This window comes from Rattus rattus, chromosome 3 (assembly GCF_011064425.1).
Source record: "Rattus rattus isolate New Zealand chromosome 3, Rrattus_CSIRO_v1, whole genome shotgun sequence".
Classification (NCBI taxonomy): domain Eukaryota; kingdom Metazoa; phylum Chordata; class Mammalia; order Rodentia; family Muridae; genus Rattus; species Rattus rattus.
Window position 1 is genome coordinate 100,219,630 of NC_046156.1, and position 25,517 is coordinate 100,245,146.

Below are 25,517 nucleotides of genomic sequence, written 5' to 3' on the forward strand. Positions count from 1 at the left end.
ATGCTCTTAACCACTGAGCCATCTATCTCTCCAGACCCAACAACATCTAATCTAAGAGTAGAAAATTATCTTAAAAATTTAAAGTAACATTTAGCTGAGACTTTGGCTGGAGACTTTGAGAAATTATTTGCAAAATACATATTTATACACATGTACAAATATATTTGTATATATAAATGCATTGATACACATATATGTGTATATACACACACATGTGGAAAGCATGTTAAAAACTAGAAGTCATGCCTTTACAGTCCCATCAGGAATGTTCAAATACACCATTCACTGTAAGTTTTACTGATTATGAAGCTGATGCCACAGTTGTAGAGTCCTGTCATGCTAGAAAAAATATCTAATTTGTATATAGTCTGTCCTTAATATTAACAAGTATTCACATTAAAGTTAGTGTCAATTAATGGAATTAATGTCAATGAAATAACATATTGAGTTTAATGAATGTAACTTTAGTTTTTCTGTTTGTAAGTGAGCTCAATGAGGGAGAAATACTGTATACTAATGGTATTAATTATCATGAGAATATACAACTCAACCTAGAAAAAATAAAACAGAAACAATGTTCTATGAAACTATATTCCCCACTTCTTCCAACTCTATGAGATGACCATCCTACAATGTAGGGAAGGTTTCCTTGGAAAATTTATTTTAATTTGGAAGTCACAGTAAAGATTAGCTGAAGCTGAGAAAATAAACTTAAAATAATCCCACATGAAATAAGTCACTGCAAGCAGTAAAGTTTCAGCAAAAATATTAGTGTGGTAAAGTCTCAGGAAAATTAATATTTCACATATAAATTCTGTACTAAGATTTTCTGCAGCTCATGCCTGTTATTTCAAAGGTTCTCTGAAAACATGCGTGTCAATGTCTATAGATTAAATTAAAATAAATAGGTCATGTAAACCACTTACTTATTGCTGTTAATTGGTATTTATAAGCCTAATGGATGTATGCATAAATTAGCGTGATATGTATAGTGCTTTAACTGTAGATTAAACAGACTTTGCACTAACAAATATGACCATATTTTAAAAGATTTATATTTTAGTTTTAATTTTATGTATATGTGCATGTCTGTGTGTGATTATGCTTACAAGAGTATATATGCCTACAGAGTCAAAAGAGGACATTGGATCCCTTGGAACTAGAGTTATGGGTGTTTGTGTCACACACATGGGCCCTGGGAACCGAATTCAGGTCCTCTGGAAGAGTAGGAAGCCATTGTAGCTGCTGAGCCATCTCTCCACTCCCAAATACGACCACGCTCTCCAGCTTCCAGTTTGAGAAACTGAATTGTTCATCTATAGCTTCTTTCTATTGGTGAGTTCAATGATCATATAATTAAGTTTCAACCTTTTGCCTCCAGATTATTCATCATGAATTCTCCAATGTCTAGGTAAATGAGTTAATAATTAAGACCATTATTTCACAACCTGTCACTGTTCAGTATGTCATCATTGAAATTTTCTTCGGGTATATTCATAGACTAGTTAGACTTGATTATGTCACATCTATTAATATTAGACACACAAATTAGTTAGGTAAAGTCTGAGTATAATTTAATTATTCTGAGGATGATTTGACTCATTCTGGAATAAGAGAAGAATCATTTATGCTACATAATGGCAAGGATGCTTCAATATTCTTTGAGTATAATGAAAACATTGACAAATCAAAGTTCTTATGACACTATCTTTTAAGGATCTGACCTTGAATCCTTATTTAAGGACTATTACTACAAGTTACTATCAGTAACTATGAGCATGAGTTAATATGAAAATCGTTATCTTTAAAGGAGGAGGTGAGCCATGCGTGCAGGGCTTGAAGTTAGCATCCGAAACAACTGGGATTGATGCCACAGACCTCACATGCTAATTCTGCATGGACCACAGCATACATGTTTCCTACTGGTGACACCCAGAAATTCTGCTTTATTTACACTATATAAATTTCTGTTATCTCATTTTGTCCTTATATACAATATTTAGGAAAATATACATTTTCTTTATGTTCTTGAGTTTAATGTTTCTTACCAAATCATTCATATATATATATATATATATATATATATATACATATATATATATATATGAGAAAGTAAACACAGGTAAAACTAAGATATCCATAAATTACACACATATATTATATAAAGATTTTATAGAAATAATAATTCATCCAGATTTGGAATTAGTAAAAAAAATAGAAAATAATTTCATACCATTTCTTTTTCTTAATTATACTAACAATGCCAACAAATAAAGAATTAGGTTCTACATTTAATTCTCATTTACAAAATATAAATGAGATGCCAAATGGAAAGGGAATTAGGTGTTAGTGAACTGGGAAGGAAGAGACAGAGGAAGGAAAATTTATCTTGATTAAAATTTATTTCTTTGGATCCAGTTAACACCCATAAACAGAATGCATTCAGGTGCATTTTAAAGTGATCCTATCCTGAATGATACTGTATTTCAGAGCTAGGGTGAGAGCTGGATTCCTAAGAAAATCTATTTGCATATCCATAGAAGGAGGAAATCAACCCAGATCGAAGAATGAGTGAGAAGATGAGACTCAAACTGAGGGCTTAGGAAGGTCTTTCCTCTTTCAAGCTCTTGGATTTAAAAGAAAGAGATAAAATACATGAAAAATGCTGGGCATGCTTGAAATACAATTAAACTTTGTATAGACTTGATAAAGTTCAAATATTGCAAGTGGGACTCTGATACGCTGAAACACATGCAGAAGTGGAGCACAGTTCTGTTGCTAAAGCCTTAAAGAACAAGGGGATTGCGTAAGTTTGCAGCCCAGAAGTGTGGCCTTGTTGTTACTTGAGATGCAGTGTGTGGACATGGGAGCAGTGGAAGGAGCAGATAAGGCTGATGGGGCTCCTAGGCAGACACACTTATCAGCAACTGCAGACCTGCCACTCAACGATGGGAAGTCGCTGAGAGAACAGAGCATTGAGAGCAGCAAATACCTTAACCAAAAATGTTGAATAAAAGCCTGGTACAAATCACATCTCCAATGTGAGGTTTTTGGAGCAAAAGAAAATTCTCTCCACCAAGAGTACAGAAATTCGAGTCCCACACCCCCCCCACCACCCTCTCTCTCTCCCTCCTCCCCTCCTTCCCTCTCTCCCTTCCTTTCTGACTCTTTTTAAATGAAACAATTCATTACATCAGGTTTCAAAGAATTAGCAGATGAAGACTAATAGTTAAAAACCTAAATCTTGCAATATGATTTTTGACATTCGTTTTTCTTAAGTTTGTTGGGAGAGTTAAGAAGAAAACAGAATTGTGGTTGGACATCAATCTTTACAGTCATAGGTAAGCAGCAACTTCTAGCTATTTATGGTTCTGAATTCATATTCCCTGAAGGATCTGCTTTGCTCTGCAGTAGAATTATCAGTGAATGTGAATTTCAAATAAGACTAAGGAAATGAATAGATCTCTTCATTTTCAGTAAGTTCCTCGAATGGTACCATGAACATTCACCGTTGACATGCATGTTTACATATGCAATCCTGTGCTTCAGGGAGAAAGCCAGCCCCTCGAGTCCGCAGGCAGGGGACGCTACCTCACATACTTGGGAATTTGTTATGAAATAGCAGCAGCAATAAAAAAATACACTTTACTAACTAAAATATTATGACATCTGGGGATTTTAAAGAGAGAAATAAAGATTATACTTATTTTCAAACTTGAAGACTCTTAGGGTTTAATAGGGACCAAACCCGAAGCCAAAAATTGAATGCAATTTTATTCCATGTGTGGAAGAATACAGTGGGGAAGTTATAGCTACTTAGCTGCCTTTTTACCTCAGCAGTCCTAGGAAGACATCCCTAATTGGAAATAGATGTAGCAAAGGCTAGAATCCACCCTGAGAGTCAAAACATATCCATCAGCTTCCTTTTCCCTCAAGCTGCAAAGAGTTTGTCTACTGTCTTGCTCCAGTTATAAATCCCACTGTTTCCATCCATTTTTGTTTTCCTAAATCCTTACTGTCATCTCAATCTGCTGCACTGGCTTCTGGAACAAGCTTCTCTAATGCTTCTCCTTTCTCATCAACATGACCTCTTCCACTGGGCCCTCCTTTTGTATAATGTTTGAATGTTGACATGGCCACCACTATTCTTCCCTCTCTTGATACCCTTATTCTTGTCCCATATTATTCATTTCAAAATTCCCATTAGATGCAACTTATATTATAAAATACACCATAAAATCAACATAGATAGATGATACTGTCCACTAATTTCAGGGTCTGGGTCGTGCAGTGGGTAGCAAGTAGTCAACTATGTATAGCCATCTGCTTATAAATTCCTTCCAGTAGTGCTCCCTCTCTGTAACATCAGCTTACTTCATTAGTTTATCTCCTTGCCTCCTACTTTTTAGATAGACATTGCTAATAATGCCCCTGATACCCAGGATACCATGGGTGTGTCCTGTCTATAAAATGCCTGCATGGTTACGTCACTGTGCCACTGATAATCCCTGGACAGTCGAGTTCATTAGCAGAAAACCCTTCATTTATTAAGGTCTCCCCCTCGAACCAGTTTTGAAGACTACCCATAGCAAACCCTGTTGTTGCACTGATAGGAATGCCACATTACGTGGCTACCCTGGCCCATGCTTCTTTTCCCTACATGACTACTGTTCTTCCCTTTGAGCCCACTGCAACTCCTGCCAAGTTAGCAAACATTAACCCGAATACCTAAACCTCCGAGAATTCTCCTTCTTTGTCTCTTACAGCAGGGCAATGTGCCCCTTTCTCTGAATGTGTGCTACACAAACTGTAGATTCCTGAGATTTAGGATTGTCTAAAATGGGTGTACAGATCGCCACCCGTAGCCCTGCATCAGGACCCTGCATTTGTTGAATCAGAGAACTGCCCTGTAAGTCTTTAAAGCTATACCTCTGCCATTTTAATAGTGAAATGCAATTAAGTGGTCAAATGCCTTTAACCATTGGCTTAGCATTGTCAGTCAGCAACTAGGAAGCAGTCTGCACAATGTACTTCCTTTCCAAATGGATTGTTCTTCTCTGCATGGTTTCCCCTCGAGCTCTTGTTAGGTACATTCAGAAGCATAATCGTGATACATAAGTGCAGATGTATGTAATTCCTAACTCTGGAAGATGCCTCTCATCTCCATAGCCTAAACATATAACTGTGTAGGGAATATGATTTTTCGCCACTTGTTGGTCCTTGGAGAGGAATATGGGGACAGAAAGAGAAAGATAAAATACTATAGGAAACATTGTGAATATTGTATTGAAAAGTAGAATTAATGCACCAAATAACAGAAAACTAGGATGTGTGAGTTCATCTCTAAAAAAGAAAAATATAAGAAGAGGAAAACTTTGAGAATAATAAATCGTTAAGGAAGGATTAATTGTACCCTGGAGAGAGAAGACTCGAGCAAAGCAGTGATTGGGTTTCAGAAGTCTGGAAGTCTCATCTTCAGCTAAGAGATGGACGTTAACAGGGAGTGAGATTAGAGATCAAGTGACAGTGCATACAGAAGGGGATGCAGAAGGGAGAGCTGAAGTAATGGAGACCAACGCTTTCATAGTTATTACGGAAGTTAGCCATGTCCAAACAAGACCTCAGCAGGCCAGAATCTATGCACGGTCCTTACAGACAACTTCCTGTAGATGGAACAGTTAAAAGGGGAGCCAGGTCTCTGTAAGATCTACAGCAACCTGCTCGATGAGGAGCAGACATGTTCATACTAATTAGCTCTTTGTTCAGAGAAACACTGCCCAGAAAATGAAGACTATAAAATAATAAATAATATCAGCGTTTCATTGCTCATGCAAATAAATTCTTGCATATCTGTGTATCTGAGATAGAATTGTCCTTACCCACGCAAACAGCTTCCCTGCTAAATAACTATTGACTTTCATTTTTTTCAATATTTTCCTCTTGTTAAAATCTCAACCCTAAATCATTACGCCACAAAAATTCGCAAAAATTCGCTTGTCCTAGGTCAATTTTTGGTTTTGTTTGCTTATTTTTAATCAATTTGACATAAATTGGAGTTAACTGAGAAGAGCAAACACAGTTGAGAAAATACCTCTATAAAACTAGCCTGTAGGCAAGATTGTAGGGCATTTTCTTGATTAATGATTGACGTGAGAGAGCTCAGGGATGGTACCACCCCTGGGAAGGTGGTCCTCGGTTGTTTAAGACAGCAGATTGAGCAAGCCCTGAAGAGCACACAGTGATCTTCCACAGTCTCTGCTTCTGTGCCTGCCACCAGGTTCCTGCTTTGGCTTCCCTCAATCAACCATGACCCATAATACAAAATAAACCAAATAAATCCTTTCTTCTTCATGTTGCTTTAGACCAGTGTTTTCTCACAATAATGTAAACCCTAACTAAGGGCATTTCCCCCATATTTTCAAAGTTCTACCTTACACAGTCAGCACCCAGACAAGAACTGTTGTACATATTTTGTTCTGACAACTGTCTTGGTTATTATAAATTTTCAAGTCACACTCTCCCTTACTTCCCTGAGTTCTAATTAAGAGTTTCGTTTTATTAGGAGATTAGATGTCAGTGTTCTGTGGAATCCCAAGCATGAAATGACTGAACATTCAGCTTGATATTCGAACTCTTAACAGCAACTTTTGGAAGCAAAGCTATAATTTGATTTTCTATAAAAACGAAGAGGAAAAAGCTGGTTCTTTTAAAATACAATTTTCCATTTTATTAAAATGTGGGAAGATAAAATTATCCTCATGCATATGAAGATTGGTCAACTCTTCTGCTTGAAGACCACAGAATGGAGCTCATTTCAAGGGAAGAGTGGATGAGGAAGGTAGGATATTTTCCTATCATTTAAACAGTCAGGACATTTTTGTGTAATTTAATGACAGATACTATCATAATGCTAAGAAGATAATGTCTGCTGTGAGATAGCAGCTTCTATATATGTCAGGGAAGATGCATCCACAAAATCACAGTAGTTTGGTCAACTCCACAAGACCTGCATGATGACAATAGCATTCAACATGTCAACATGGATTGGGGAACATCTCACAAGGCCCCACCCCTAGATACAGAGCTCCAGACAAACCATGGCTTCTGAGGCAGGGAATCAGTCTCTCTGGGACGAGAGCCTAAAAGGTTATCCAGCCCCAAGTGCTGAGCCTTCAATGCACACAAACAACTCTAAATGGGCTTAGTGGGCTCTCTCTCTCTCTCTCCCTCTCTCTCTCTCTCTGGAACTAGAAGATGGTCATCAATTTGGAAGTGGAAGGGCACAGAAGGGGGGGCATGTAAATGATATCCATGTAGTACTCATGTGTGAAATTCTCAAGAAAATAAAAATTAAATAAAAAACACTGTTCAATAAATACTTGCTGAAAGGGTGAAATATATATTGACTATCTATATCTAAAGATTTGTACTCTAGACAGTGACAGTCTGCAGTGAACCAGAGCAAACTTACATTCCTAGGGTTTATGACTCTTGGGAGGAGCTCACAGAAAGGCTAAGCACAGACATTATAAACTTTGGCATGCGTTTTAGTGGAAACAAATGGTGAGATGACATAGAAAACTATGGCAGAAAGACAGTGTCAGAGAGCTGTGATAGGTGAGGCAGATGGGGGTAGCCTGTGTGAAGAAGGAATAGCAGGCATAAGCCATGTAAACAGACCGTAGACAACCATTACACTGCAGGGCATGCAAGCAAGGAAACTGAGGCAGAAGGAAGATAGGAAGTTCTCAGATATGGCCAGGGTACAGATGAGACTGAAACTAGACAGTGGTCTGAGGCTCAGGGGGATGACGGAACTTATTCCAAGCCTCACGAGAAGCTCAGGGTCTTCAGATGGAGGAAGGACATGGTCCAAAGTCTGATTCTGAAGATCACTCGCAACACTGATTGGTCAAGAACTGTGCACGAATGGAGGCGTATCCACCATGCCCCTACTGGGTGCTGCTATGGGTCTCAGGAATGTGGAAACATTTGTCCCTAAGTGCAGAATGCAAAGCTCACAGACCTCAGTACGACAGTCATAGGATTGTGAATGCCTGCGTCTGCTTTATGAGTTTATTGGTGTTTTATCAATGCTCTCACTATGAATATTTATGAATTTTTATGGCTTTAACTTTTTTCCCTATCTCCAAGTTTTCATAATTTTGAAGAATACAAAAAAAAATTCAGGAATGTATCTATATAGTTTTAAAAAAATCAAAACGTATAATTACTTACATTTCATAATAATTTTAGTGTTCTAGAAAGTGATTCATAGCCCAGTAAGTGGCCACCTGCTAGCTGCTAGTGATTTTTTTTTCTTAAAGACCTCCTTACTTATAGTTACAAAGCACAGAAAACTTTAGGAAAACATCATGAGTGCAGGCAGTAGCACATTCTGTAAGTACAAGATCATCAAACAAACATAAAATAACCTCTCCCAGGAATAACTTAGGTGATGACACAATATATCCAAAGTGAATCACTACACTCAGATCTGTAGACAAGAGCTGACCCCCCCTCTCCCTCTCTCCTACCCTCCCTCTCCCTCCTCCCTCCCTTCCTCTGTCGTGTGTGTGTGTGTGTGTGTGTGTGTGTGTGTGTGTGTGTGTGTGTTTTCATGGCTATAACTCCTGATGACTCTTTTGTTCAAAATAGAAAAAAAATCTTTATAGCAAGAGAAAAGTAACCTAATATGCTTGAATTTGGAGGCACACATGCACGATTTGTATGAATATATATTTCTGAAAAATTGCAAAACTTGTGCCAGTTCAGATACTCTTTGAGAGGTGAGGTGAAGATGCCATGCGGCTTAACTCTCACAGGCAGCGGCGGTGGTGTGCAACTAAGTAAAAGTCCGACACAAGGAGAGGAAATCATCAGTCCGACAATGGAAACCCAAAAATGATGCTGGAGTCACTGGTTAGCAGCTTCACATAAATTGTGTTCTAAGTCAGCTTGAAGCTAAATGCTAGAAGAAACCAAGCAATAGGCTAGGCAAAGGGCAGTCTCTCCTGTTGATATGGAAGAGCATTCTACAGGACAAGAGAAATGTCTCCTTCTTGAGAAACTCATGACAGGCATACATGCCACTAAAAAAATTCTTAATTTTATATTATAGTCGAACATGTAAAGTTAAATTTTAAAAATAAGGAATGATTCAAAGTGCCTTTGACAGACAATTCTACTCAATAGAAAAGAAAAATTACCAAGACTCAAATAGCAAACTTAACAACTCCCTCCAAGAAAAGGTAATGCAAATAGCAAATATCATTTCAAAAGTCTTTCGGCTTCACTGATCTCCCACATCTGAGAAGTTTATCAATAAGATAAAATGCACTGCACTAGAAGTGTGCTCAGATTATAGACAAAAGAACACCAAGTGCCAGAAAATATAGAAGACACACTCCTCTCGTAAGCTGCTGGCGGGACTTGACACTGAAAAGGAATTAGAAATATGTGTATTGGTCTTTTGAAAGGTTCACGTTGTTTACCAAGAGTACTTCTCCTCCACAAACCTGCTTTAGAGTTACATTTTACAAGGCAAGCAGTAGATGCACTAAAATAAATAGGAATGCTATTCACTGTTGGAAAAAAACAGAGACTCAAAAGTACTAAATCACCAGCTAGTCAAACCATGTAGTTAATACGCATTTATTGAAATGTCTTCGACTAGGGTCTGGAGAGACATTCGGTTGTTAAAGAACGTGTATTGTTCTTGCAGAGGACCCAGGTTAAATTCTGAGCACCCAGATCTGATGGTTCATAATTGCCGGTTCTCAAGAGAACAGATGCCCTTTGACAAAGGCACCTGTACGTGTGTGCATATACCTGAAGACACATGCCCATGCAAGCAGTTAAAAATAAATAAATATTGGAAAAATACCTTCAGATAATAAAATAATGTAGTATATATTTACTGTCACTGGAAAACAGTTCTACCATGTTAAATTGTAATTGTGGATCAAATTTTAAACACATCCATGACAACAGGAAACCCCATATTAAGAAGGCTGTACCTGTGGTTGAATTAGGGAAAAGCTAGGAGAAACTGAGGAGGAGGGTGACCCCATAGGAAAACCAGCAGTCTGGACCCCTGGGATCTCTCAGACACTGAGCCACCAACCAGGCAGCATACACCAGCTGCTGTGAGGCCCCCAACACATGTACAGCAGAGGACTGCTAGGTCTGAACTCAGTCGAAGAAGATGCACCTAACTCTGGAGAGACTGGAGGCCCAGGAAGCGGGGAGGTCTGGTGGGGTGGGGGCTGGGGACATCTTCTTGGAGATGGGGAGGAGGGGATATGGGAGGTGGAACAGTCGGAGGGTGAACCAGGAGAGGGATAAAGTCTGGATTGTAAAAAATGATTAAAGAATAAATTTTTAAAAGGAGGTTGCAACTACATTAATAATTAAATATGATAACTCATCTGAGGGTAGTAAGTGATATTGGTTTTCATATTTAAATATTATAATAAGAATGCAATAAATTTCAGTGAAAACAAACACTGTTTAGCCCACCAAAGTCTGCTCGTTCGTTAAACAAAACTCTCATCTTTGCTTCATATTTAGTAGCAAGCTTGGGTTGAGATGAGATTTTGACTTGTTTTTCATGATATTAAAAGCTACAAACCAGACAAATCCATCACAATTGTACAACCTTTCCAACAAAGCAGAGTGATGCAGCAAAAGATGAGAAAAGGAGAAACATCAGCTCACTTAAAAGGAAAGCCCATCAGAATTACAGCTGGCTATCCTACCGAAACATATAACACATTAACAAAAAATTAGAAATGACTGAATGATATTTTCCAAACTATGAAATACCATAACTGTCTATCCACACTATGATACTCAGCAAAACTATCTATTAAAATTGAAGTAGAGATAATTTTTTCCAAGTTATCAACAGCAATAGAAACCACAGAGAGTACAAAAACTCGTGGAGGCTAAATAACACCCCGCCGAGGGATAAGTGGACAAAAGAAGAAATCAAGGAGGAGATTAAACTCCTAGAATTGAGTAAAAATAGAAACTCAGCATACACAGTCAATGTGGCACAACGAAGGCATTCTGAACAAGAACGCTTACAGCCATAAGAGCCTGCACTGGAAATTAGGAGAGATTGAAAGACAGAATCAGAATCAGTGCTGGAACCAACGGATCAGAAATAAAAAAAAAGTCAAGAATTTATGAACTAAATACTAGGTTCTTTGAAAAGATGATTGACAAACTTTTACCCACATTAGTCAAAAGAAAGAAAGAATACTCTAATAAAATTAGAATTGAAAAAGTAGAGATGACCACAGATAACAATGAAATTCGGAACATTTTAAGAATACATTTTTAAAACTTCTATTTGGCTAACCTGGGAAATCGTACAGAAACTAATTTCTAAATGCCTAAATTACACACAAGGTACTCCTAGATAAATTAATACTTTAAACAGATCAAAAACCAGCAATATGATTGAAGTTGTACTAAATGTTACCCAGCCTGAAAAAGCCCAGGACCAGATGTATTCACTGCAGAATTATACCAAAGCGTCAAAGAACTCGCACTATTTAAGTTATTCTAAAAAATTAAAAAGGCTTTCAGTTATTTTTATGAAGCCAACATTACTCTGACTCTCGATCCAGAGAAAGACTCAACAGAAAAAAAAAGAAATTACATATTACATTACACATTACATTCATCATGGCCAAATTGTCTTCATTCTAGAGATCTGGGGTAGTTCAGCATAAATAAATCAGTAAATGTTATCCACCTCATAAACTGGCTCGATGACACAAATTACATGATGATATCATTACATGTAAAAAGGAAAATAATCCTTGGACAAAAAACCCTGGAGAGGCAAAGGATGAGGAATGTAACCCAACGTAGTAAAGCCATGACTACCTTGCTACATGTGACAAGTCTACAGCCAACAAAGGGCCAGAGGAAGAAAATTTCAAAGGCTTCCTATTAAGATTGGGAAGAAGTCAAGGGTGTCCAGTCCTACTCAACATAACCTCTTAAAGTCTTAGCCAAATCAAAAACAGGAAATGGAAATCGGAAAAGGAGTCAAAGTATTTATAGATGATGTCATTCTACATGTAAGAGACACTAAAGACTCCACCAAAAAAACAAAAACAAAAACAAACAAAAAAAACCCCACTTCTCTTAAAACCAAAAAATAATTTCAGCAAAGTCTCCATACAAAATAATATATCCAAAGAATAATTGTCTTATGTGCCAACAATAAACAGACTGAAAAAGAAACCAGAGGAAACAATTCCATTTACCATAGCCCCTTACAATGTGGAAGAATGAAACTGAGGAAGACACCACAGATAGCACTTCCATGCTTGTGGATCAGCAGAATCAATAACGTGAAACAGTAAAAAAGAGTCAATACAATCCCAATCGAAATACCAGAACCTTTCTTCATAGGCATAGAAAAAAAAATCCAAAAATAAAGATGAAACACAGAAGTCCAAAGCAGTAAACTTAATTTGAAAAAAAGGAACACCGTAAACACTATCACTATACTTAAATTACTATTCTACCACAGAGCAACAGTAATTAACACAGCATGTAGATTAAATGGAGCATACAGAACCCAGATATATTTCATTCAATCGCATCTCTCTGATCTTTGACCAAGGTACCCAAAAGACACGTTGGATAAAAGGTAGTATCGTCAACAAATGGTGCAGGGAAACCTGGATTTCAACATGCAGAAAATTAAAGCAGAGTTTTATCTCCCACCGTACAACAAACTTGACTCCAGGTGGATTTAGGACATCAGAATAAGGCCTGAAACACTGAAACTTCTAGAGAGAAAATTAGGGAGAAAATTTCAATTTGTAAGCACGGGTGAGTGCTTGATGAATGAGACTTTGGTGCTCAGGAAAGAAGATCAACAATTCACAAACAAGAACTCGGGAAATAAAACAACTTCTGTACAGTGAAGGACACCATCAATGGAATGCAATGCAGGCCGTGGAAGGCAGCCATACATCTGACAAAGGATGTACGTCTAGAAGCATATGGGGCACACACACACACACACACACACACACACACACACACACACACACACACAGAGAGAGAGAGAGAGAGAGAGAGAGAGAGAGAGATCAAAAACTCATACAAATAAAAAATGAATAAATTCCTCTTGAAGGAATGAGTCTTCTAAAAATATTTCACTCATTAATCAATAAGCATTAATTGATAATGTTATTTTTAAAGTTAAGTTAGAGTTATGATGTGCATTTTTGAAACGTCACATCAAAAGCATTCTAGTAAGAAAGGCTGCCATAGTGAATTTAAATGACAACAAATGCTGTCATGGATGTGGGGAAAAAGGAACACTTATGCACTGTTGTTGGATATCATTCTGGAGTTTTCATTAAAAACCAGAAGTGTAATATGTAACCCAGCTAACCACTCCTATGGAGTAGCACACACTCTCCACCCTGGCTAGGTTTCCTAGTGTTGACAGATGCTATCTAGATTGTCAAAAGGCACGGTCTTCTCTAGCCCTGGGCCCCTTCATGCTACAATACCAACCTGCCAAGGCAAGACATGTCACATAATAGTAATGTTATCATCACTAGTAATAGGAAGATCGCTTACTGTGGTAACCAATTAATCCTTTGGTTGGATTCGAGAGCTGCTCCACAAGAAAGAATCCCTGCTTGGTACTTTAAACATGGTCAAAAACTATGACCAATGGTCCTAAACATTGACACCAGACCCCCAGTGTGCAGGCAGCACCGAGAGGACACAGCTGGTTGAAGATAAATACATTAAAATCGAGGACATGAAGTTTGGAGGAAGAGGAGGAGGAGGAGGAGATGGGGGCATCCTGAGGGAAGTTGAAGGAAGAGAATGAGAGGTAGGTATGATCAAGATACATTGTGTACACTATTGATATTCAAGTGATAAACAAAAATAAAATATTAAAGGTATAAAATGATTTAATAAAATAAAGCGTTTTCCTTTTTCTTGCTCTTTTAATCTAGTAGTCATTTTTATGCCATAAGAATTACTGAACTTACATTTCAAAGGTTAATAATCTTTGAAATGTAAGTAAAGAAATATATAATAAAAATTAAAAAAGAAATATATACTACAAAAAAGAATTACTGAACTTAAAGAACAATTATGAAATCAAATGTAATTTTTAAACCAGAATGTTCTAAAAATATACATATTTTAGATAGTGTGTCACATATCCCAGGCTGGACTCAAAGTCACTATGTAGGCCAGGTTGTCCTTGAATTTCTAATCCTCCTTCTTCTCCTCAAAGTGCTAGGATTACAGTTATATGCCACCATACCTCGTCTCTGCCATGCTGGAGCCCAGGGCTTCATGTACTCCATCAACCAAATTCCATTCCCAGCAGGAGAAATTCTCTTATAAGGTTTTACTGTGCACAAGGAATATACTATTTCCTAAAACTGCAAAAGCTTACATTCCCTTAGCTAAGTGGATTTCACATGCTACTGTGAAGTTTAGAAGTAGATGCTGGGTTTGATGTTCAATGGGTGTGTTGTGCTCTAGTCATTGACCCTGCGTGATCATTTTATATGACAAGAAGTTGTCAAATGATTCTCAGATACAAACTCCTAGTTTACTTCTTTAGTCGGTTAAGCTAATCAAGACTGAAAGGAAAACATTTCTTATCAGTCTGTGTGATGACGTTCACATTTAAATATAAGAGCTCTGACGTCCTGTGTCTTAAAGATAGGATTGTCCACTCAAGTACATGTTTTATTTTCTGTCAAATCCTCATTTACACTTTAACCAAATCAAAGGAATTGCCAAAAATCCAAGGTTCCCTACATTTCTGTTAAGTAGACACATTGTTCTGGTGTTAAACCACGGTGTAAGGAAGTTCCAAGTCTTACATTATGATCAGAGCCCCCAACGTCAGCTGTCCAGGAGTGTCTCACTTAAACTATTTCATGATCCTTCTTGGGGACTAAGTAGAGAAAACCAAAGCATTAAACCACCAAAATCTACTAAAATAAATAAGTAATATACCACACCATTCACCACAGCTGTTGGAGACTGTTTTGTGCAGCTTGCAAACAAGGAGGTGACCATTCCAAGCAGACTGCACGAGATAATACAATGAATGAAAAATCTTTGATAAATAGATTCTCAAAAAGAGAATCCAGAATTTCTCAGAAGTTCTGCCTTGCCATCCTTACTTGATAAAGACCTTTGGGAGAAAACCACACCTTGCAGGAGTGTAGAAGAGAGAGAAACTACTTTTTCCCATAAGGGTGAGTAACTGCCAAGTAGGAAAAGGTGAAAGCTATAAATACATAGATGGCATTCAACCCTTTATTAGAAGTTATTCAGTCAGCGAATGCACGCCTGAGTAGTCAGCAGGTGTCTGGCCTTATAAAATTCTGACACACCACATTAAGAGATTAAACAGACATGTCAACTGCTTTGAGGAAACCTGTGCCTAACAAGAAGCCTAACACGGGACCCCAGTGAATCCCACTGCTATGTAGCAGTGGGGAAGAACTAACGGGACTGTCACAAAGAAATATAAGTTGAGCCTTCAAAGGACCACAGCTTATGCATGGCAGCAAGTGAAATTAAAGCTCCAGGGCCAACAGGTGGCAGAAGCACCTTGAAATGTGAGCAAAGGATTCCAACATCCTCTGGCCTAGTGTCCCTCCCAAGGATGAAAGCTAAAACCCAAAACTGTCACAACTATGTGGAAAGGTAAATCCAGACAGAGACATTGTGATGGTTCTGGTGTTTTAGATATGCTTGACACATTTTGGTATAAGACAGTCTTTTTTTTTTTTTCTTTTATGTGTGTGAGTTTTTTGCCTGCAAAAAACATATGTTCATCCCACGTATGTGGTACCATCAGATTCTCTTGGAGTTACAGATGGTTGTGAGCCACCAGGTGGGTTCTGGGCAATGAACCCAGGACCTGTGGAAAAGCAACCAGTGCGCTGAACCATTGAGCTTTCTTTCTGGTGTCTAACAGGATTAGTTCTTGGTGGAGTGGATGAGAAACGCAGTGGTGAGCGTGAATACTCTGAGCATGTGCTGGGCACACTGACAGGTGCTTCACATAGATCATGTCCTGGAACTCACGCCACACATGGCAGAAGTGTTTAAGTACCACGCAGATGTAGAGACACACACTGTTAAATCCAAGTGTTTCCATGCAAATGGTAAGACAGAACTGGCTTGGAACCAAGGTAGTGAGGCTTCATCCAGACCCTGTGTGCTCCATTCCTGCTCTGTCTGCAGTGTTTGAGAGAGCCTGCTGCTGCCATAGGGAATATATGTCATACAGTGTGACTCTCATCTGGTCACTTCAAGGTCAGTAATAAACCACAAAATAGCTTCTGACGTTAAACAAGGTAACCGCTGCATCGCAGATAAAGGAAAAGATGTATGTTTCGTTGTTTGTTACTGTTTCCCAGAGGTCCTTCCAGGCTTCAAGTCATCATCATCAATACGTCAAATAAGCTGGATGAGGCAGCTCAGGGCTTTAACCCAAGTGGTCAGGAAGCAAAAGAAGGTGGGTCTCTGTAAGTTCAAGGCCAGTCTGATCTACACAGCAAGTTCTAACCTAGTCACGGATACTCACCCCACCTGAAAAGCCCACCTGAAAAGTAACAGAAAGGGTAAAGAGAAAAACTCAAATATATACAACAGCAAACAAACAGTAATTATTAACTCCCTGGATAACTGTATGACACTGAATTATCTGTGCGAGGTTTCAGCACTGTTGAAAAATACACAGGGGTAGGGGAAGACTGAGGAATGAAATGTTTATCTAACTCTTGATTTCAAAGCTTTTGGACCACAGTAGATGGGCTCAGCTGCTCTGGGCTGTCTAGAGAGATACAGGGCCATGAAGGCGGAGGGCAGAGAAACCATCTCACCTAGGGCAGCCAGGGAAAGAGCCAAAGAGATGGAAAGTGAGACTGAAGGTCCACATATACACCCCAAAGGCACGCTTCAAGTCACCTCAAATTGCTACCCATGAGGCCCAACCTCCTAAAAGTTCTGTTTCATTTAAGCTGTGCCACAGGCTGGAACCAAACCTTCCACACAGGCATTTGGAGGATATTAATTATTCTACATCTAACACATTTCAGATGTTACTCGTCATCTAGTGAGTGGCGACAATTATGAAGGAAGTGCTTGTGTGTGGATGTGCAAAGCAGTCAGTTTCGGATAGCTATCTTCAAATCGGTGGTGAAAGGAGACTTATAATCACTGTTTTCCTCAAAACAACCTGAAGAATGAAGAGAGAGAACTCTTCCTGAGTACCAAGCATAAGAGGGTCCTGCCTCTCCTCTCCACACACTGCTCTAGGGGTTCTGCCCCTTCTCTGTTACCTTCTTGGGCTCTGAGGCACTGGGTGTGACAATTTAACACCCCATTCTTTAAAAGGGGCTGAGATTTAAAGCTCTAGTCTTAGAGAATCATCCAAGAAATACTTAAAATGATATCCATTAAAACTACAGCAGACTGCTTCAAGAACAGCACAGAAAGTGACTTCCGGGGCACTGACCTACTTTGCTTCTCTGTTGCTGTGATAAGACACTGAGCAAACATGACTTTGGGAGGGAAGGGTTTCTTTGGCTTACAAGACACATCCATCACCAAATAAGCAAAGCTGAGGCAGGAGCTGAAGACAGGAAGCTGGAGGCAGGAGCTGAAGCTGAGACCCTGGCGGAATGCTGCTTATTGACTTGTTCATCAGGACTTTCACAGAGTGCTTTCTTACAGCACACACAGCCACCTGTCTGCCATTTACTGCCGCATCTCCACAGCTGATGAAAACTTCGTAGTCTAAACCCCCATCTTGCCCTTCCCCTCAGCCAAGCTAATAGGATACAGTAATTCTGCTTGGGCTTCAAGATCCTTTCAGAGCACCGACGACACTCAGAACTAAAGATATATCTACAGAGGGATTACTGACTACTACTCAAACTTCCCAGATTTCTTTCAAATAAAAAATTTTAGAACACTAAAGTACAGAAGTTTAAAGGTATCACATCTGGGACAACAGAGATGGCTCCATGGTTAAGAGCACTTGTTTCACAGATGTGAGGATCTGAGGTTGGATGTCAACACCCACCTGGTCTCCTATGCCTATTCCTTAACACTGTGGATAATATGGTGGAGGCAGGAGGATTGAGGAGTTTGATGGCTAGCAACCTAGCTATACACATCAAACTCCAAGTTGCCTCAAAGAAATAAGGTAGAGAGAGTAGTAAATGGGATACATAATGCCCTCATCTGGTTTACACACACATGCAGATGTTCGCATACTCAAACACATACATACATACACACATGAAGATGTATACACATATGTAGATGTACACATACACATATACATGCTCAAATATACAATACATACACACATACATACACACACACACAACCACACACACTCCAACACACTGTCACACTCATTTTTTAGCATCAATAAAATAACAATGAGCCAGATCAGGTCATTGAGAACTCAGACTGCTATCATACCCAAGTCATAATCATAAACTTTAATACCCTGTTTAGCAAAAATATCAGCACTATGAACCCTAACAAACCACCTCTGCCACCAACATTTCACTATGGAAAGGGCTCTGGTTCTAATGCACAAAGGGAGTTGGTTCCCTTGAGCATGCTCGGTGCACTGCCATGTCAAGAGGGAAATGAGTGGATGTCAGCCTTTTTCTTCCATCCTGGAGAGACCACAAGTCCCCATCACTTTTGTTTGTGTAAACTATGTCTCTGAAATAAATGGGAGATTATTTTACAGGAGAAAAATGCCCAGCCCAAGGTGGTTAATGAAAAGTTTTCAAAGCTCAAACATCATAGGAAGAGAGGCAAGCATTAACAGATGTGTCTCAGGAACACACAGGCAGATGCTGTGTGAATGATTAGGAGTGGGAAGTGTGGGTCTATTGCAGTAGTCAATGCCCAAAGGTGTTCAGTGTGTTAACAAAGCGATATGTATGCTGAGCTCAGGATAACATTAGTTGAGGGTTTGGGGAAGACATCTTGGTGGACCTCTGATGCACATAGATCTTGTTCGATGAGAGCTTTGCTGCTCTATTTTTAGGAGTGTGGCTAGAGACGGCCATTAGCTGTCAGGTCCTTCAGCTGATGCCTCTGCTACATGGAACCATATAAAACAGTGACCAGTTCCCCATAGCATGGAGGCCAGTTATCATGTTCTGAGTCAAGAGAACTTGATGGCTTACACTGAAATCAGTTCCAAGGCTCATCTATTTCTTTCTGCCAATCTGCTTCCAGACTTCCTTCTCTTCACATGTAGACATCAGAGGCACCCCCCTAAGCAACACCTCCCTCTAGCCACCTTCTCAGTCCCTCACAGAGAACTCTGCCTTCAAGCGTCATCCTGGTGATGTAAGACTCAGAGTACCACGTGGACATTTTTAACCAGTTGACTTACATTTTGCAATTTATATAATTTCCTGTTACCACAAAATAGGTTTGGGGAAAACCTAAGCATCTGTACTCTTGCCAGAATGAAAAGCCATAATAATCCATTGGGTTGGAAGATCCTGGTGTGGGAGTAGCATGTAGTTGGCCCGCTCCTAAGTGATATGTCACTTTCATCAAATCAAAATCAAGATGCACCGAGAGCTAGTTTGTTCCTTATAATTTAACTCTGTTGAAGAACAAAATTCGAAATCAATTGCAAGGACATAAAAACGTGGAGCATCTGACAAAATAAAATTTACAATGATTATCATCTAATCAAATCACAATGACAAAGAGATATCAAAATTGTTACAGCTCTATCCCAGACAATGCGAATGAATGGGCAGGTGAGGAGAATCATCGAAACTCAGAAAGGACGAAGCTGAAATTGTGGGAATGGAAACTACATATGTGAGAAGCTACATGTACCAGATGGGATTCGTAGCACATGGATGATGAATTTATGCCAATCAAGGAGTGGGAGAGATCACTCTGCATTTAGAGCACACACTGACTTAACAGAGGACTCATGTTCATCACCCACATCAGGCCCATAACTGTCTGCAACTCCAGTTTCAGGAGGTCCAATGCCTCTGGCCTCTAGGGCCCGACTCCCCACCCCCCATACACACAATTACACAGGTATACTTAAAAGAAATTACAGAAATTGGCAGAGAGAAACATAATTTTTTTTTCTTCTCAACAGCCTTTATTGCAGGAAGAGAAACATAATTTTAAAATAAAGAAAAACAGTAATGAATAAGGGGACACATCCAATTATCCAGAATATTCAGAGGCTTAAGGGAAGCCTCTGAAAAGGGAAGATGGACGGAAACATTTTTTAAAAAGAAATGTTGTCTTATTGGATGGAATGTTTTCTGAGGGAGTGGGTTCAGCTACACCATGACAATTTCATAGGTGTGTATAATGGACTCTGAATACTTTCCCTATAATCTTCTGGCCCTCCCTAAATTTTTAGATTTAATATTTAATTTTAGTCTATGTATGTGTAGGAGTGTTTTGTCTGCATGTATATCTGTATGCCACATACATGGGGTGCTTCCAGGGTCCAGCCGAGGACATTGGACTGAAGCTATGGTCCATCATGAGGGGAGGCACGGCAGAGATCAAAGTGAAGGAGCATACAGCTGCGTCTCCTCACGTCTCAAAGCCAGTAGATAGAGAGCTAGCATTCCCCAGCTCTCTCCTTTAAATGTAGTCTGGAATCCCAGCCCATGGACTAACACCAACTACACTCAAAATGGATCTTACTTCCTCAGGTAACCCTGCTGGAAACTTTCTCACAGTCATACCGAGAAGTGTGTTAACCAGGGAGTTCTAAGTTCAGTCAAGTTAACCATGAAGAGCAGCCCCCGAGATATATGGTGTCACTACCACATCTCTCAGACGTTTTTAATCATCAAATTCTGCCAATCGGGCTCAAATCCTTTCAGGAAATTTTACTACAAACCAGTCATATTTGAGCCTGGAAAATGGCGATCTTATTTGTTAGGTCTAAAGGATGGCTTTTTAGACAGACATTTTACCTGACACAGAATTTCTGCAACCAGAAAATGAAATTCACCTTCCTGTGTTTTGATGTTTGTGTTTCCTTTTGCAACTCTGCCGATGGGGTATGTCAGTAGAAACACCGGGATGATAAAAAATTGAATAAAATGTAGGCTGTTTCTAGAAGAAATCCATCAATTATTAAATCCTGCTTCTTCATCATTACTGTCAGGTACCTGGTGTGTGTGTGTGTGTGTGTGTGTGTGTGTGTGTGTGTGTGTGTGTGCGCGCGCTTGTGTGTGTGTAAATTGTATGTATATATAGTAAATATATATAATACTTAACACTAGAAGAATATAGGTATATATATTAGAAATATATTGTAAAATAAAGTGTGGATGTATATTATTTTATGACAAATATTATTATATCAACAGAAGTAAATCTGACTAAGTGGTAAGGGGCTTGCTTCATTTAGTGAATTGAGGCTTTAAGTTCAATCCCAAGCACTGCCAAAAAGGAAGAAGGGGGATAGGAAATAAAAAGAAAAGATGATATTGGTGGGGAAAATGGCAAACCGGATTTCACCAAAACTAACACATTTCCTAAGATCAATATGAAAATTCTACATAATCAAAAATATTTGCCAGCCAGTGACTGGCAAACATCCAGTCCATGGGATATATGAAGAGCTCGGAGAATGGACAAAAGACAAACGGAGACCCTGTGCTGAACATGGAATCCATATAGCAAGGGGGTATGGAGAAAAGTATTTAGGACCGCTAAACACTGGGGAAATGCAAATTAATACCATTAGGATCGCTAATAGCATGTTTCAAGTAAAAAACAATTTATAAGACCCGAGGTTGCTGGTAAGAGGTGAGAGTCCCAGATCCTTCGGGCACAGCTGGTGGGACTCTACAGAGGAGAGACACTCCGAGAAACAGCTCTTTATTAAAGACATAAACAGGATGAATCAACATTTACACACTGGGCAGGTAGCCCAGATAAATGAAGATATCCCCCACACAGATGGTTACACCAACTTTATTGGCGACAGGAAAAAAAAAAACCACCTGGAGGTAAGCCAATGTCCTCCAGTGGTTGAGTGGTTAAATATAAGCTGGTGCATCCGTACTGAATACAAAACAGACACAAACCTTTGGTACCCATCATGCCCTGAGATGACGCTCAGAGGCACTGTGTGGAGGGAGGGAAACAAGCCTCAAAAGATCACAGATATATGATTTCCTTCACATGATAATCACTGACAACCTATAAAACATGAAGAACTGATTTTTTTTTCCACTGTTAGGCAGGCTGCCCAGGCAAAATTTAAACCAGGAAGCAAACTTTATATGAATCAAGTTTAAAACATCTGAAAATAAAAGGAGAGGACGATTTGATGATTGCTCTCACAAAAGTAGATGATGGTAAGCAACAGAAATGTGGTCCTTGTGTTTCATATGTGTACTTAGTGGAGTCTGGGAGCTTTGAAGGCTCAGGTGAAGGTGTCTGCTAATTTGGTGCATAGTGAAGAGTAGCTTCCTAGATCCTAGGAGGCACTCCACCACCTGTGGGGAAGTGTGTATATCTTCCTCTCAATATACCAGGAAGCTGGCTAAGATGTTACCACAGACCATCGCCAGAACCTAGATGAAACATATGAAGTCCCTAGACGATGCATATTTAGCCATGTAGGCTTGGGGTGCTAATAGGAGAGAAACTCGGGAGTAAAATGAAATTATGGGTTAATGAGGCTTCCACCTAGTCCATTTTGCTATCCCAACTGAGCTGGAAACTATGGTTTTCCCACACCATGGAATGCATACTACTGAATAATAGTAATCTGTTGGAGACCAGACTGAACCCAGGCTCCCTCAAAGGTCCTGATGAAAGGACAAGGAGAATGTTAGTTTTGTGTCCTTGCCCAGGAGCAGACTTGCCAAGGTCCAGTCTGAGGCTGGGGCCACAGACTCAAAGGAGTTCAGCTCATGGAAACCTGATTTCCCCTTCACCCCTCCAGAAGAGACTGGAGTTATCAGTCCAAGGCCGCTGTATTTAGATCTTTAAGGCACTTGAGATATCCTGTGTTCCTCTGGTATTGTTTGACTATCTCAGTTCTGACTTCGTCCCATCATAGTATAGCTTTCTGCTGATTCTGACCCATTTTCCCCTGAAAACTGCGTATGAGATGCCATTGCCCTTAGTACACTTGTTTGTGTTAACCATCAGCTTGAGCAAGACTTTCTGATCCCAAACTTTCCTATCTTCTTTATTTTCTCACCTTTCTCTGCAGGTCCAGGTCAATAAGCAATGGCTGCACACAGCTCAGATGAATTTCAGAGCTGATAGCCAGGATGTCCCTCTGGAAAGAAAGCTGCATCTGTCTTGGGTTATGTGAGCTTTGTGCTGTTGCCCATGCAAGGAGCTCCTTTGTGTGGTGATACACATGGTTTCAAATGGTTAAGGACTATCTTCAGTCAAGACATCAATTGTGGGCTGATGATAAGAACATTATAGACATGACCAACCAGCAGAGTCTAATCTGTAGTTCTACATTGTCTTCTGGGAAGACCATCTGGAGGAGTTTCATTGAGTTTGACATATACTAAATTAGAAGGAGCATGGATGAAGATCACTTAGTGTACTCAGGTCTAGAATATTGGAACTCCCACACTCACTCTTACTACAGCAATACAGAGCCATGCAGTATAAACCCTAATACCTCAGCACTGAGCTGAGGCCGTGCACTGTAAACCTTAGTTCATCAGGATTGAGCTGAGTCCATGCAATGTAAGATGCAGTCGTGATCAAGGGTGGATTAGGAAGACAGTATCCCCTTTGAATGATATTACATCCCTTGGTCACAGATCACAACTATAGTTTATATTTAAAACCAATCAGCCAATGAACAAACATGTCAATGACAATCCACATTTCACATGGCGTAAACAGGATCTGATTCATTCAGGTCACATTAAATATCCAGAGTACATATAGTGATCAAATGTTTTAATAGTGACATTGTTGATAGAAATGATGAATGGGTGGTAGACAGGTCTGCAAAGTCTCTTTTAATTGGCACTCAATATAGTGTTGGGTCTATCTGTGGAAACTCAGCAAATACATTGCATCAACTTATCACAAAGACGAGTGATTCCTAGCACTTTCCCACTGTTTTTGTGTTTATTTCAAAAGAAGTTTACTCATAACAGCAGGCCTTATATTTCAACTCAACAAGAGGTCAAATTACTACTGCTTTTATATTGCTTCTATTTCTGCATAGTTAATGATGTGCCTGTTTTCCACAAGAGAGCTACTTACTCAGAACTTACAACTTATTTGTGATAGGTGGACCTATCACATGGAACTTATTTCACGAACATAGAACTTATTTAATGCAAAGTAGTTTCCAAGGGTTTTAAGTTCTGTGTCAAAAAGTTGGTGACTTTTTAAACAAGGCATTATTTTTGGTAGCAATTACAAAAGAAATAGTAGATTAATGACCTTAAACGTATCTATATTTTTGCTGTAGTCACCTCTATGGGTTGAATTATGAATTATTATTTTATCATATGAATGTTTTTCTTGTAGACATCTTAGCTTAACATTTTGAAATAAGTATCAAATTTTGTGAAAATACCACCCTTTTGACTGTGCTGTGGTGATGGAATCATTTCTTCTGAAAACATTAGGAAAAGCAACAGAACTGAAAACATGGATGGTTTCCAATTTACCTGGATCTTGAAGGTCTAACATCTTAGATGGAGAAACCCTGACAAAGAGAAGGACCACCTACAGAAGCCCTCCATGTCTTGGTGAGATGCTAGACAAACAGGAGTGAGCGTTACATTCTGTGGGGTTTTGCTTAAAATACTTATTAAAAATTTGAGGCTTTTCAGTGAAGGAAAGAAGAAAGAAAATTGCAAAAGCTTAGTTTTTGATCGATTTCACAAACCAAATTTGTCATTCAGTTCTCTCGAAGGGGCCCAAGTGTTAAAAGCTTGGTCCTCCGTCTTAGGTATTATTGGTTAGGAGTAAAATCTTTAAGAGATGACACCTAAGGAGGGCCCTTTAAGTAATTGGGGACATACCCTTGAGGTCTGTGAGGAGCTGGTCTCCTCCTGTTTCTCTTTGTTTCTCTTCTGGGACATGAGTTAAATAGTTGACACTGCTACCTGACTCTACTGTGGTACTGTGACACAGGCCCAAAGGCTATGACAATCAATGGATTAGAACCACTAAAACTGTGGCCTGGATAAAGATTTATTTATTTTATATAAGTAAGTACACTGTCTCTGTCTTCAGACACACCAGAAGGGGGCATCAGAGCCCATTACAGATGGTTGTGAGTCACTGTGTGGTTGCTGGGAATTGAACTCAGGACCTCAGGAAGAGCAGTCAGTGCTCTTAACCGCTAGGCCATCTCTCCAGCTTTACTTCTGCATTTATTTCCCCCATTTGCTACACTAAGGGAAAGCCACTTACACAAACCTGCACTGAAG

At 39.3% G+C, this 25,517-nt stretch overlaps 1 protein-coding gene across 1 annotated transcript in view; it reads right to left on the reverse strand.

Annotated features, from left to right (window-relative positions):
• The window catches only part of Trpc4 (transient receptor potential cation channel subfamily C member 4), a 155,287-nt gene that overhangs the window by 118,529 nt on the left and 11,241 nt on the right, over window positions 1-25,517 (reverse strand). The window lies entirely within an intron of this gene.